The sequence below is a fragment of the Paralichthys olivaceus genome, chromosome 15 (assembly GCF_024713975.1).
Source record: "Paralichthys olivaceus isolate ysfri-2021 chromosome 15, ASM2471397v2, whole genome shotgun sequence".
In the NCBI taxonomy this organism is placed as follows: domain Eukaryota; kingdom Metazoa; phylum Chordata; class Actinopteri; order Pleuronectiformes; family Paralichthyidae; genus Paralichthys; species Paralichthys olivaceus.
In genome coordinates, this window is record NC_091107.1 from 15,282,625 (window position 1) to 15,294,932 (window position 12,308).

At 38.8% G+C, this 12,308-nt stretch overlaps 1 long non-coding RNA gene across 2 annotated transcripts; it reads right to left on the reverse strand.

Moving 5' to 3' along the window:
* Positions 1-7,624: 7,624 nt before the first annotated feature.
* LOC138404859 (uncharacterized) lies at positions 7,625-8,934 on the reverse strand. Of its 2 annotated transcripts, none has more exons than XR_011238620.1 (2): positions 8,824-8,934; positions 7,625-8,711 (listed from the first exon to the last, which is right to left on the reverse strand). It is a non-coding gene; the product is annotated as an uncharacterized lncRNA (long non-coding RNA). The 2 variants fall into 2 exon arrangements; XR_011238621.1 differs by having other exon boundaries at positions 7,625-8,734; positions 8,824-8,910.
* Positions 8,935-12,308: the final 3,374 nt, after the last annotated feature.

Sequence of the window (12,308 nt, forward strand, 5' to 3'; positions counted from 1 at the left end):
AGAAGTAATCTTAATTATTTCTGTGTTGGAGCTGAGATCTCTAGTTGTGTTCCATGTTTCAGTCTGTCTTACTTAACTGATTTAATCATTGAATTTCTAATCAACCTTAAACATTATTTAAACGAAACGTAAAATATGTACCTTGATTTCGACACATTTATGTTGGGTAACAACTTGACATGATGAAGTTGTTCAACATTTATTTCAGTGTGCATAAAAAAGGGGAGTTGTGGAAAACGTCCAACATGTGTAGTCGTCCCAATCTCGAGCTTTCAGATACTGTAGCATAAGTGCAGCCACTCTTACCATAGCTACAACTTCAGACATAACTTAAACACCAAACTCATCTACTCAAACAAAAACTCTCAATTAAGGATCATTCCATGAGATATGAGTGAAGACTGAAAAAGTAATTATGTGAGCTCGCTGATGTTTTTATTTGAATGACTTTTTTAGTCGCAGGCTGGGAACAAGTAATCCTCTTTCAACCTCAATTAACAATCTCTTCCAAGAGGATGCTTGGCTCCTCCGAGCACAAGTCAGAGTGACACTGAGAGGGCAACAATGAATCAGGTCACAGGCAAACTAAAACAGGATCAAAGACAACTCCTAATTTTCCTACACAGCACTCACCTACTAATGAATAATGCTGAGGTTTTCATTTATTTGATTGGGATTTAGTCCTCAAACCTCAATACCTGACTCCGTCTCTGACAGAGGTTGGTTTGCAGTATCATCAAGGATATTTCTAAATTCTTTAATTTTGCAGCAGCAACAAGTACAAACATACAAACACAGTCATGATGTACTGTCTTGAAACTGTGGCTACCACAGAGCCCTAATCTCAGAATTCGTCAGTCTGATGCATGTGTCTGTGTCATAGATTGTTTAAGAGAAGCCAAAGCTTCTTGATCGCCACCTGGTGGCTGGCTGCAGTACAGTTCATAAACCCTGCCTCACCCATGTTGACATATGGGACATGGGCCAAATCAAAAAATCATAGAGCGTATTAAATACATTGCTGGTAAATTTGGTTATAATTAGTGATTTCATGGATTAAAAATGCTGTGAAAGGTCACGATTGGTCAAGTGCATGTATCAGCAGACTCTAGCTCCAAATGCACAAAATGGCGGCATTCGTATCAGGGATATTTTAGTTTCACTTCTGCATATCGGGAGGTAGTGTAGATGTGTCAGTCCATGATTGGCAGATGTATTTGTGTATGCCTGCCATAAAACCACCAGTCTGTCATGCCGGTCAGTGTTGTTTATAAAAACAGACAGAGCATGTCAACGCAGCAAACCCTCAACAAGGTTTCTGTGGTTTTTCTTTCTTCCATCCTTTCCCTGTTTATTCTTTTTTTCTCTGCGGACATATCCCCTTTCCACTCTATTACCCTCTCTATGACCTCCTGAAGAAGTGCATGGACGATCATTTACTAACAATGAAAAACAATCATGTGCTGTGTTAGAATTCTAGCAAAGTAAAAATTGGTTAGTTATTTTTTACAGTTATTTCAATTTTTTCACTTCAAAAACGATGATTGTAAAAGCAAACTTGTCAGTGCTTATTCCAGATTCAAACATCAAATTTAATATTACTGTGACATTCATAACAACTACCAACAAACATGATATTGTATTGATTTTTATCATCAATTACCATATAGAAATATTATGTTAATTATTTTAATATTCAGTAGCTGAATGAAGAGGAGACTTTTTGTGTAGCAACTGTCTAAAGAAATCTCCGCTCTTTGTAACAATCTTTCTGAGGAGTTCTTCCAGCTGCGTCCTCATCGTACAGATCTCTGTTGTCACCCACTCCTGCAGAGTCTCCATCAGCTCCTCTCTGGACTGAAGGAGGGATGACTTGTGCTCCTCCTCTCCAACCGCTGGTCAGCCTCGTTCAGAACAACCATAAGGTTATTGTTATTTTTGTGGTGGTCCAACTGAGCCACATAGAAAGCTCTATGGACTTCTTTGTCTTCTCCTGGATTGAGGTCTTCTCCTGCTGCCATTGGTTACTCTGCTTTTCTTCTTTTCTCTTCAATGCTGCCAAGAATTTCTCGCTCTACCATGAAGGAAATCTCTGTAAGGTGGTAAATTATAGACTGGTACCATTACCACTCAATTATTTGTTACCTTCACCAAAGAGGTTATGTTTTCACCTATGTTTGTTTGTTTGTTATTTAGCAGGATTGCACAAAAACCACTGGACCTGTTATCATGAAACTGGGTGGAAGGATGTGGACATGGTAGAACTCATTACATTTTGGTGTGGATCCAGATCAGGGGGCATATCCAGGTATTTTGTTCAACTTTCTTTAATATTAGAGCATTTTTCAGATTCCAGATCCAAATAAAAATCTGAATGTAGTGAATTTAAATGTAGTTTAGTCAAGTGCTCAGTCCACAAAATATCAAAATACTGCTCTAGTGATGAAACATTTATCACACATGACATAAGTTCTTACTTAATCTTCTGACCCAGACTCTACAAGTAAAACGCATCACCAAGGTCAAGTTTTCTTTTCAACATAATCATCCATCAGGACTCATTCAAAACTAGAATGAAACTTGGACTGCATGCCTCTGCACTGAACTTGAAATACACTGTGCAGAATTGTAGGAGCAGGGATCTGTAGCGCCACTGTATTAAGAAGTCAAGAAAGTAATTAAAGGTTGTTGGAGACCAAGGAAATGTTCAGGTGGAACTGCAGATGTGCTGCCTCAGGGCAGAAAGGCAAAGCAAACGGCTACAGAGGAGCAGCAGGGAGCTTCAGCTCACACTGGAGAGGCAGATCATTGCTCCTGTTTTGTCAAAATGATACTGAAAAATGTCTGCACCCTTTTGAGACAACTCTTGAATCTGCTGAATGATAATAATCCCAACAATGGTACTCCAGTTAGAACCAGGGGCGGAACCAGGGCAGGGCAGAGGGAGCTGAAATCTGATTGGCCCCCATCAGAAAAGTATTTAAAAAAATAAAGTAGTCACTTGCTAAAAAAACAAACAATAAATATGACAAATACAAAAGTACTGTGCATGAACAAGGAACAGTTCTCAAAATATATTCACCGATGTGTGGCTTTGCTCAAAGCTAAAGAGCTAAGCAATGACTTAAATGTGAACCTCACTGAATCAAGAACTGAGAATGGATGTTGCATGGATGGTGGTAAATTGTGGCCCCTTTATGGCCCCTGATTCAGACAATTCCTAGATCCAACACTGGTCAGTGCACAACCAATCATATATTATCACAGTATGGTCAGTATGGATTCCCTGGCTTTATTTATAAGGAGGATGTCTTTTTATTTTTATTTCCTCTGTTACTATGCTGTCATTTTAATATTATTAGTTTCATGTTGGGACAGGAGGAAATATTCTTCTTAGAAACCAGATCAGTTCATTCAACATTCTCCATCTTTAGGGATGTTTCTCTGTTATCTCTGTTACATATAAACAATAAACTGCTGGACGTCATTAACACGGGAGGCGGTGTGGTATCCCACAGACTCACTGGGCCCATTGTTACTGTGGTGGGAAAATGTTGAGACGGCTCTCAAAGATACTTGAAGCGAACGATAAAGGTGAACGTGACATAGACACCACAACATCTTGACAGTTTTTTTTCTTTCCACAGGAGAAACTGTTGGTGAAGGATTCTGATATTTTAAAAGAACAAAACACAATGAATGAAACATAGTGAGGATCTATACCCTGCTGTAAATACCCCAATCAGGCAACGTTACCTTTTCCATATTATAACAATGACATTTCATAGTGATATTGTCATGATGTCATTCTCCGTATGATGATGAATGTTTGGTTTAAATCAGCACTAGATCATGTTTCTATGTTTAGGACAGTGGATGAATCTATGAGGGAAATTGTGATTTGTGAAAATAGGTTATACAAATAAAATTTGATTGGTTGATTATATATTATTATATTTTCTGACTTCATATTGACATTAATATTTTTATATGATCATAAATAAATTCGATCTACATAAATTTAGTCTTGATGACCACTCAAAGCACTTTACAGTACAGTTTTGCCATCCACCCATCCACACACAAATTCATACAGTGCATCTATTCGCAGAACTTTCTCTATCACACACACACATTTAGGGTTCAGTATCTTGCCCAAGGACACTTTGGCATGTGGAATTGGGGAGACAGGGATTGAACTGCCAACCTTCTGGTTAGAGGACAACCCGCTCTACCTCCTGAGTCACAGCTCTAGGTTTTGTCTGTATTCTTATTGGATGCAGACACCTCAAAAATATATATATTTTTAACTGCATGAGATAATTTTCTAATTTCTTTATGACATCACATGATGTGAAATAAGTTTCTGGGTAATACAAGCTTTCTGATATTTGTGGAACTATTTTGTACTTTTCAGACCACATTTATGTAAAACAAGTTACATCACCAGGTTTAGTGAAAATCTGTAAATGGGTTGTTCAGTTATTTTTGTACATACAAACACAATGTGGCTAAAGTGGCTATAACAGTGTTCAGGGTAACTAGGCAACATTCCAGGAACACAAGTAATCAAAATATGTTTATTCTCTTAGAGGAGACTCTATGATTAAAACTCTTGTGTACTTTGAGATGAAATGAAAGCACACAGAGGCTCCTCCTGCATTAAACTGTATACCTTCACCTCCATCTTGTTGTCAGCCTGGAGAGTCTTGTTGTGCATTTGCATAGAAGTAAATCATGTTTTTGCTCGGGGTTTGTTTGCTTGCAGCCCCCCACCCCTTAAAACCCCCCACCCCCACGTTGTCCGAAAGAAACCAGATAAAAATCATTAGTCCCCAAGTTCAAAAGTTTTTCTTTTCCCCCAATATCTCAAATTGATACCATATGCAGGCCTGTGTACAGTATTTGATATCGTTGGAACCAAACGACATCCCATGATTCTCGGGTTACTCGCGGTGAGCGCGGCGGTTGGGGAGCATCTTAACAACGGCATTAAAGTTCAAAGAAGTTGCAGGGAACAATTTTGACCTGAGGTGTTGCTCATGTTGCGATCCTTTTCACTATTTAAATTAGACTTTCAAGTGTCAGGAATAATAGCACACAGCTACATGTCACCAATTATTGGGAGTCCTTATGTGCGGAGAGCTGTGACTGTTTTTGTTAAAGGTAAATGAGTCTCACCAGAAGTTTATGTTAAGTTTAACTACAAATTCTGAGCACAGACTCAGAACATGATGAGGTGAGGTGCTGTGGTCGCTTCCTGTGATGAAGTGACATCTGTGATGTGCTGCCACAACAGTCCCATGGTTGTTCACTGACATGGGTTCCCAGCTGCAGTACTTGTATTGTTGCAGTGCATATTTTCTTGTGTAATATCACATGTTAATACAAAGAGATCTGATCATTACCTCTACAAAGGAGGTATGTTTTCATCTTGGTTGGTTGTGAGCAAGATTTAACCACGGGCCGGATCACCACTAAACTTCGTGGAAGGGTCTGGTATGGGCGACAGAAGAGCTCATTCAATTTGCGGCTCTGGATCAGCGGTCGGATCCAGGAATCTTTTTTCCCACTGTCTTTAACTTTCTGAGACAGAGCGTTTTTTCAACATTTTCGGTGATTTCTCGGAAAATGATTTATTGATCTTGATAAAGAAAATTGGGCATGTTTAGGGAGTAATATTTGTTAAATTGTTTTTCAGTGTCTTACACTGGCGTCTTCCAATGCAACTTATGCAATTATTGGATGCTTGACTGGTTAGCTCCTCATTTCATCTAAAGGAAAACACTAGACTGTCAATCAATACAGCTCATACCTCCAAGGCCCAATAGTCCCCTTAAATGCAATCAAGCTGCACCAAATTGCACACACTCACACGTCTGCCCAGATCCACCCTCCACCCAGTAGCAAGAAAATGGGTCAAGTGGTTTTTGGGTAATCCTGCTGACAAACAGACAAACAGTAATAAAAACAGGTGGAGACATGGTTTAGAAAGTGAATGCAGACATTTTAGCACAAAACATTGTACATTATGAAGGAGAAAATGAATAACACAAGGCTATAAATATTTAATATTACTAAATAAATCCGCCTTCATGTCTTTGACCTGTTTAATAGAGATTGTGTATCTCTAAAAAACAAAGAACATCGTTGAGCCCGAGTGTGAACGTTTCATAAAAAATTTAAAAAAGTTAGTGTAAAATTGCTTTATTTGTGTTCATAATGAAACTCCTACATGTGTGAACTGACCCCCTGTACAGAACAAATCAAACAGTGGAGCTCTGCCACCACTCACTGGGCAAACTGAATAACAGCAGCAGATACAGCCCGACTGGGGACGGCAAGGAAGATAGGAAATAACTAGATCTCACAGAAGATTTCTACATTGTTTGGGGAAAATGTCACCAATTTCTTATTTATAATTGTCACTCACTTCTCTCATTTATCATGAGAGTCACTCACTATAGTTTAAGATATGGCATCAAGTGTGGAGTCAGTGAACCGTGCTTAAAAACTTGTGATGTGAAATGTGCATACAGTAACTGTATGTCTGACACTAGTGGTCCCAGCGATGGTAGTGGTGTGGTTCTGACTTACTTTGGAATCAGATGTGCAGTAACACAAATGAAGTGTTGCCTGAGCGAAGGCCCAGTTTCTCCTCTGCAATCGTATTAGTCGAGAACAACAAATTGCATTGAGATACACCTATTGTTAATGTGTGCGCTGTGGTTAATGGGGAACTATGATAATAAATATATATAAAGGATCCCTTTACAGACTCAGAGTTCTTCATCTGGCTTTAAAACATGTGCTGAAGTCGTGCGCCAGACCGATATTAATTTAAGAACATTTCCACCAAACCTTGGAGGCCAGACAAAAGCCAGCTGCAGTGTACAGCTCAACATGACATTTGGACAACCTTCACAAAAACCTATCTGCAAATCAATAACAGCAACATGATACAGTTTTTGGCTGCGGTGCTGTAACGATGTCAGATAAATAGATCTATTGATAGAGTTGATATTCTAATTAGAATTTGAAAAGAAAAGATGCAATGTGAAGAATGCAGCTGGCTGATGTAACTGTACATATGAGTGCCATAAAAACAAAATGTGCACACACTGTGCAGATTAAACATGATTGAGTGTCACACATATTATTTTGTTTGTTGCAAACAAGCGAAACTCACGTGATAGTTGGCTGCAAATATTTAATGCAGATGTGAAACATAGCAGTAAAACAAAAGAACATTCATTTCTGGAACCAGGACGGAGCGTGCATGATTTCCACCATGTGTAACCAGTCAGGAATACATGGACCTAGTAATGGATGGTGGCAGTATATGTGAGTGATGGTCACGGACATCATGAGGCAATAAACCTTTAAAAACTCAAATGACAATGAAGCCTTATTTGGTGTCAGTGGATTCAACACAAGAAATGTCCACACAGGAAGAGGAAGTGCAAGTCAGAGCGATACAAGCCAACTTTAGAGTCAGGTAGATTAAAAGCTTCTGGATGCAGCGTGTCTACAGAATATTAATATAATAAACACTGGAGGGATCACAAATAGATCAGCAGATTGAGCCAGCGCACACAAATAAATACACACGAGGCTCCGGGGGTCACAGGTCATATTTTATTGGGCTGTTTTCTTCCTCCCTGCATTTGATCTGTTAAATATAGAGGAAGTGGGGTCAAAGATGTCAGGAGAGACAGGACACTTTAATCAAGGCTGAACAACAGAATCAAAAATAGTGAATAAAGCAAAAACCTGAACAGTTAACAGATGTGCAGGCCTCACAGATAATCATCACTTTTGTTTTGGTTGAAACTGATTGTGACATATTTTCCAATACATGGGTTTGCTTTTACACAAAAAGACAGTGAAGACATGCATTTTTATTTTTGCTTGTTTACATCGCAGGCAACATAACATTGTATATGAAACTCAAATCTCATAACCTTATTTTAACCTCTACTGCCATTTGGAAATCTGAAAATAACAATATGCATCAGATTTTACTGAGGCACAGTATTAGTTGACTGTGTTAAAAACATCAGGTTCAGGGTTTTTCATACCAACATACTGTATTAGCATCACAGTTAAGTACAGAGATTTGGTTTTACACAAAAACATGCATTTTTATTTTATTGTGTATGTTACGATGTGTATGATGCAATGAGGGTTGAACAACATTTTCATAAAGTTATTTTAACCTGTGGAGCCAATTACAAATGATGGAAACCTGGAAATAACAATAAATTGGACATAATATTTTACATTGGGCTCAGACATTTTTGTAAATAAACATATAGACATACTGTGTAAGCATCTCTGTGAGGACTTTATGGATTAATGGATTACAGATATTTTGAGTCTTGAGGAATAAAATGATCTTTGTGACCATTATGCCAATTCGATTATTTTAGATTAACAGATGATACAGTGATCAAGCTGTTTACCTTTAGCACTTCGCCCTCTTTGCTCCTTGTCTATAAAACATCTCTTGCCTCTGTGTGTGTCCAGGTTCCTCAGTTGTGTTGGTCGTCCTCTGGAGTTGTTGCTCGCTCTGTGCAGAAACCCGGGATGACCTTGACTTGTAGACAAGTGACACCTCACTTGGGGTATTTGACAAACTGACACTCACTGAAACAGAGTGTCCAATTCAGCTTGTCAAATACACTAAGTGGGGGGCCTGATCGGTGGCTCTGCAGGATAAATGAACAAAAAGCTGCCACCACAAACCAAATCACAAGACGTGATACACAAAGATACAATCTCTTGGCTGTGCATTTTAGAAATGAGATGCCAGTCTGTTACCTGTTGCTGCTGAGGCAGAGGGGTCCGAGCGCTGAGCCTCTACCCTCACTGGAGTTCACTGTGATGACACTGTGTGCACAAGACAATTCATTTGACCATTAAGCCTCAGCAGCACAAAGAGGAAGTCAAAACAAGGAAGATAAGTGCAAAGCTAGCTCTCAGGAAATATGTGGAAATAAAGTGTCAACATGTCATGGTTGTGAAATGCCGTTGAAGGCTCTCGTGGCTCACAGCTTTGGAGATAATGGTTTGCTGAGATGAATTTGTCAGTTGGGCTCAACTTCCTTGGCTTCTTTTTATCTTACTATTCAGCATTATGTGCTTGTATGTACAGGTTCATGACACTGAAAATTGTCATGGAAGTAGTAATGTACAGTAGAAACGAATTGATGACTAATTCATCTCTGTCGTGCAATAAAAGATTTCATCCCAATACCATCAGAATCAGATTTACTGGCCAAGTATGTGAGCGCATGCAGGGACTTTGACTCTGGTTTAGCTTTGCTCTGAATGTACTCATAGTAAACAACATGCAGTGAACATCAAATTAAGAATAGCAGCAAAAGAAACAATAGACAATATTTATTCTAAAATGCTGGATGAAGAATCGCGAAAAAAAGAAACAATAGACTATACAAAGAGTGATGAGTGTGGAATGAATACACCATGACTCAGCTAATGTGTATGCACAAGTAGTGCAATGATAAAAAGTAGTGCAAAGAATTAATAAAACGATTGAGTGAGTGCCTTGGGCTGCTTATTCTACACTGATAATAATTTATTCTGCAATTTTAAACCGTGTCTCCTCCTGCTCTGTTAACCGTCATCGTTCCTGTTCCAAGGACGAGCGTCACTGTTTGGTCTGCACCGCTGAGTGGTGGTCCGCCCATACGACTTCCTGTCAGACGACATAACCAGTCCACCCCTGCAAACATTTCATAACTTCAGGATGGACGTACAGTCAAGTTATATTTTTATTGACATCTTATTTAACATCATCATTTCGAACAACCAGAACGTTCCACACACCGTGCCGCTCAGTAACTTCCTCATGTCACAGTGCATCATGACTCACTGGCCTGACTTCCCTGTACAGATACAGCTGTACTGTATGTAGAGCATAAACCCTGAATGTATAATAAGTGTTCAGAGTGGACTGCAGTGTGAGAGGAGAGTGGGAGGCTCAGCTGTTACAGTGTATCTGTGCGCGCCAGCCTAATTGAATGTGTTCTGCAGATCAGTGTTCTCTCAAACAGGGAACACGACGGCTGTGATGAGCTCAGACAGCTGGGGGAGGCCAAAGAGGGCATAAGGCCTAAACTGAACTTGAATATCTATGAGTTCAGTGTGCATGCTCTGTACATCGTTATCTCAATGTATGACACGACACATGCAGACACAGGAATGCACACTGCTCTGTACTTGAGCTTAATGCTAACATCCCATGTCTCGTGCAGTAGACATGCAAAAAGAAAAGTACATGTCATCTGCATCTGTAAAGCTAAGTGAATGTTCCTCGGGGGTGAACAGCCTAGAGGTTTGAGGAGCAACCTTTCAGAGGATGTTCACTATCATTCTTTCAAATGGTTTGATAATCACCTCGACCAGCACGGTTACTTTTTCATCTACAGCTACAAATGCAAAATTTACTGGATGGATTCTCACAAAACTTGGTGGAAGGATGTGGTATGAGTCAGGGAAGAATCTATCAAATTTGGTTATAGATCCAGGACATTTCACTTTCTTTAACATTGCAAGATAAGGCGTTATTTTTGACACTTCCATTCATTTCACTGGCAATAATTCATGGATCTTGACGATTTCTATGAGTGTGTGCAATTTGGTGCAGCTTAATTGAGCTTAAGGGGACTGTAGGGCTTCGGTGGAGGTATGGTGGAGGAGTACCCTTCTCGTTTGTTTATTTGTCAACAGGATTACGCAAAAAAACTCAGGATGGATTTTTACCAAACTTAACTGAAGGATGGGACATGGGCCGTGAACCCAGTAAATTTTGGTGCTGATCCAGATTTATTTTCACTTTTTAACATTGTTAGAGATCGAAAGGTTTTTTTTTAAATTGTTCTCAGAGAAATGATTAATGGATGTTGATGAAAAAAAACAGGAGTCTTGTTTAGGGGGCTGATGTCCAGTGCGAGCAATTTGGTGCAGATCCAATTAAAAAAAACACAATCAAAATGGGCTTTCATAGGAGTGTGTTGCTTTGGCAGAGGCAATTCTAAAGTCACTGACATATTTAACTTGCAGAAAGAAGGATGCATTTATCAAAATGTTCAACTCTTCTTTTAACATGTACATGATCATATAGAAAGGCACTGAAGAGCGGAATATGACATGTTTGTGCTCGTTCCCAGGTTGTACCAGTGAACAGTACTGAACAAAATAGTTGACAAATGATATGAAGGTTTCAGAATAGAGGATATAATTGGGATTTAGGTGCATATCTGACAACATGAAGACGAATGGCAGCTATTCACAGAGCAATTCTACATGTATTTAGTGTGAGTTGTCAGTTTCGTGGTAGCTTATCTCGAAGCAGCAGCTCAGAGTGTGAATCATTTCAACACCCCTGTTAGGCCAGTAATACCACACACTTTTGAGGAAGTAGGAGATGAAAAAACATCACCTCCCTTTGGTGTTGAGAAAGAAATGGTTGATTTCCATCAAGTACTTGTACAATAACTACCTCAAACTACCGTCACCTGAAATATTCAGCCACTACAAAGAAGGAAGTGCTGCTCACATCCTGAGAGAAATTATCTGCAGTTGTTTAAACGTACTAATGACACGACTCTATGAGAAGATGTTGAATTGAGGATTTTGCTCATATACTGAAGAGGCAGGAGCTGTCTGCACTCTGCGCTCACATTCACAGGTTTAAACTGCAGATCAGAGAGTTTCTTGTTTCCTCAGCTGTCAGTCACTGGGTTTATTATTTACCACTTTTTGACTTTTGGAGTCTAAACCTGAATTCTCCAAGTGGGAGCATCTCAAAAAAGACAAAATCTGCCATTCAAGAGTCTTTTTCCAAAGGAAAAAAAAAGCAAACAAAGTAAATAAGATCATCATTTTAAACATTTGTAGAGACATCAGGAGTAGATTTTTAAAATTTTGGGTAATTTTGGATGTTTAATGTTACTAAATTATAATGTTTGCTTTGGTAAACTCAGTTTTGTCTGTTTTTAAACATGCAAATGTATTAATATGCAACATGTATGATATGCTCTACATAGTATGTGTTGCGATATGTGCATGCACCATAAACTACCTTTTTCTTTTTGTCATAAATATATATATAACACAAATTTACATATTCACATGTATTAACCATATTGTCCTATATTCTAAACTATATATGTTCACAAGACTATTCTTTTACGTAAATATTGTGAGACCTCTATATGATAATCATTGTACAAGCAAATGTACAATTGTGAGAACTCCTACAATTATGTATATACACATAC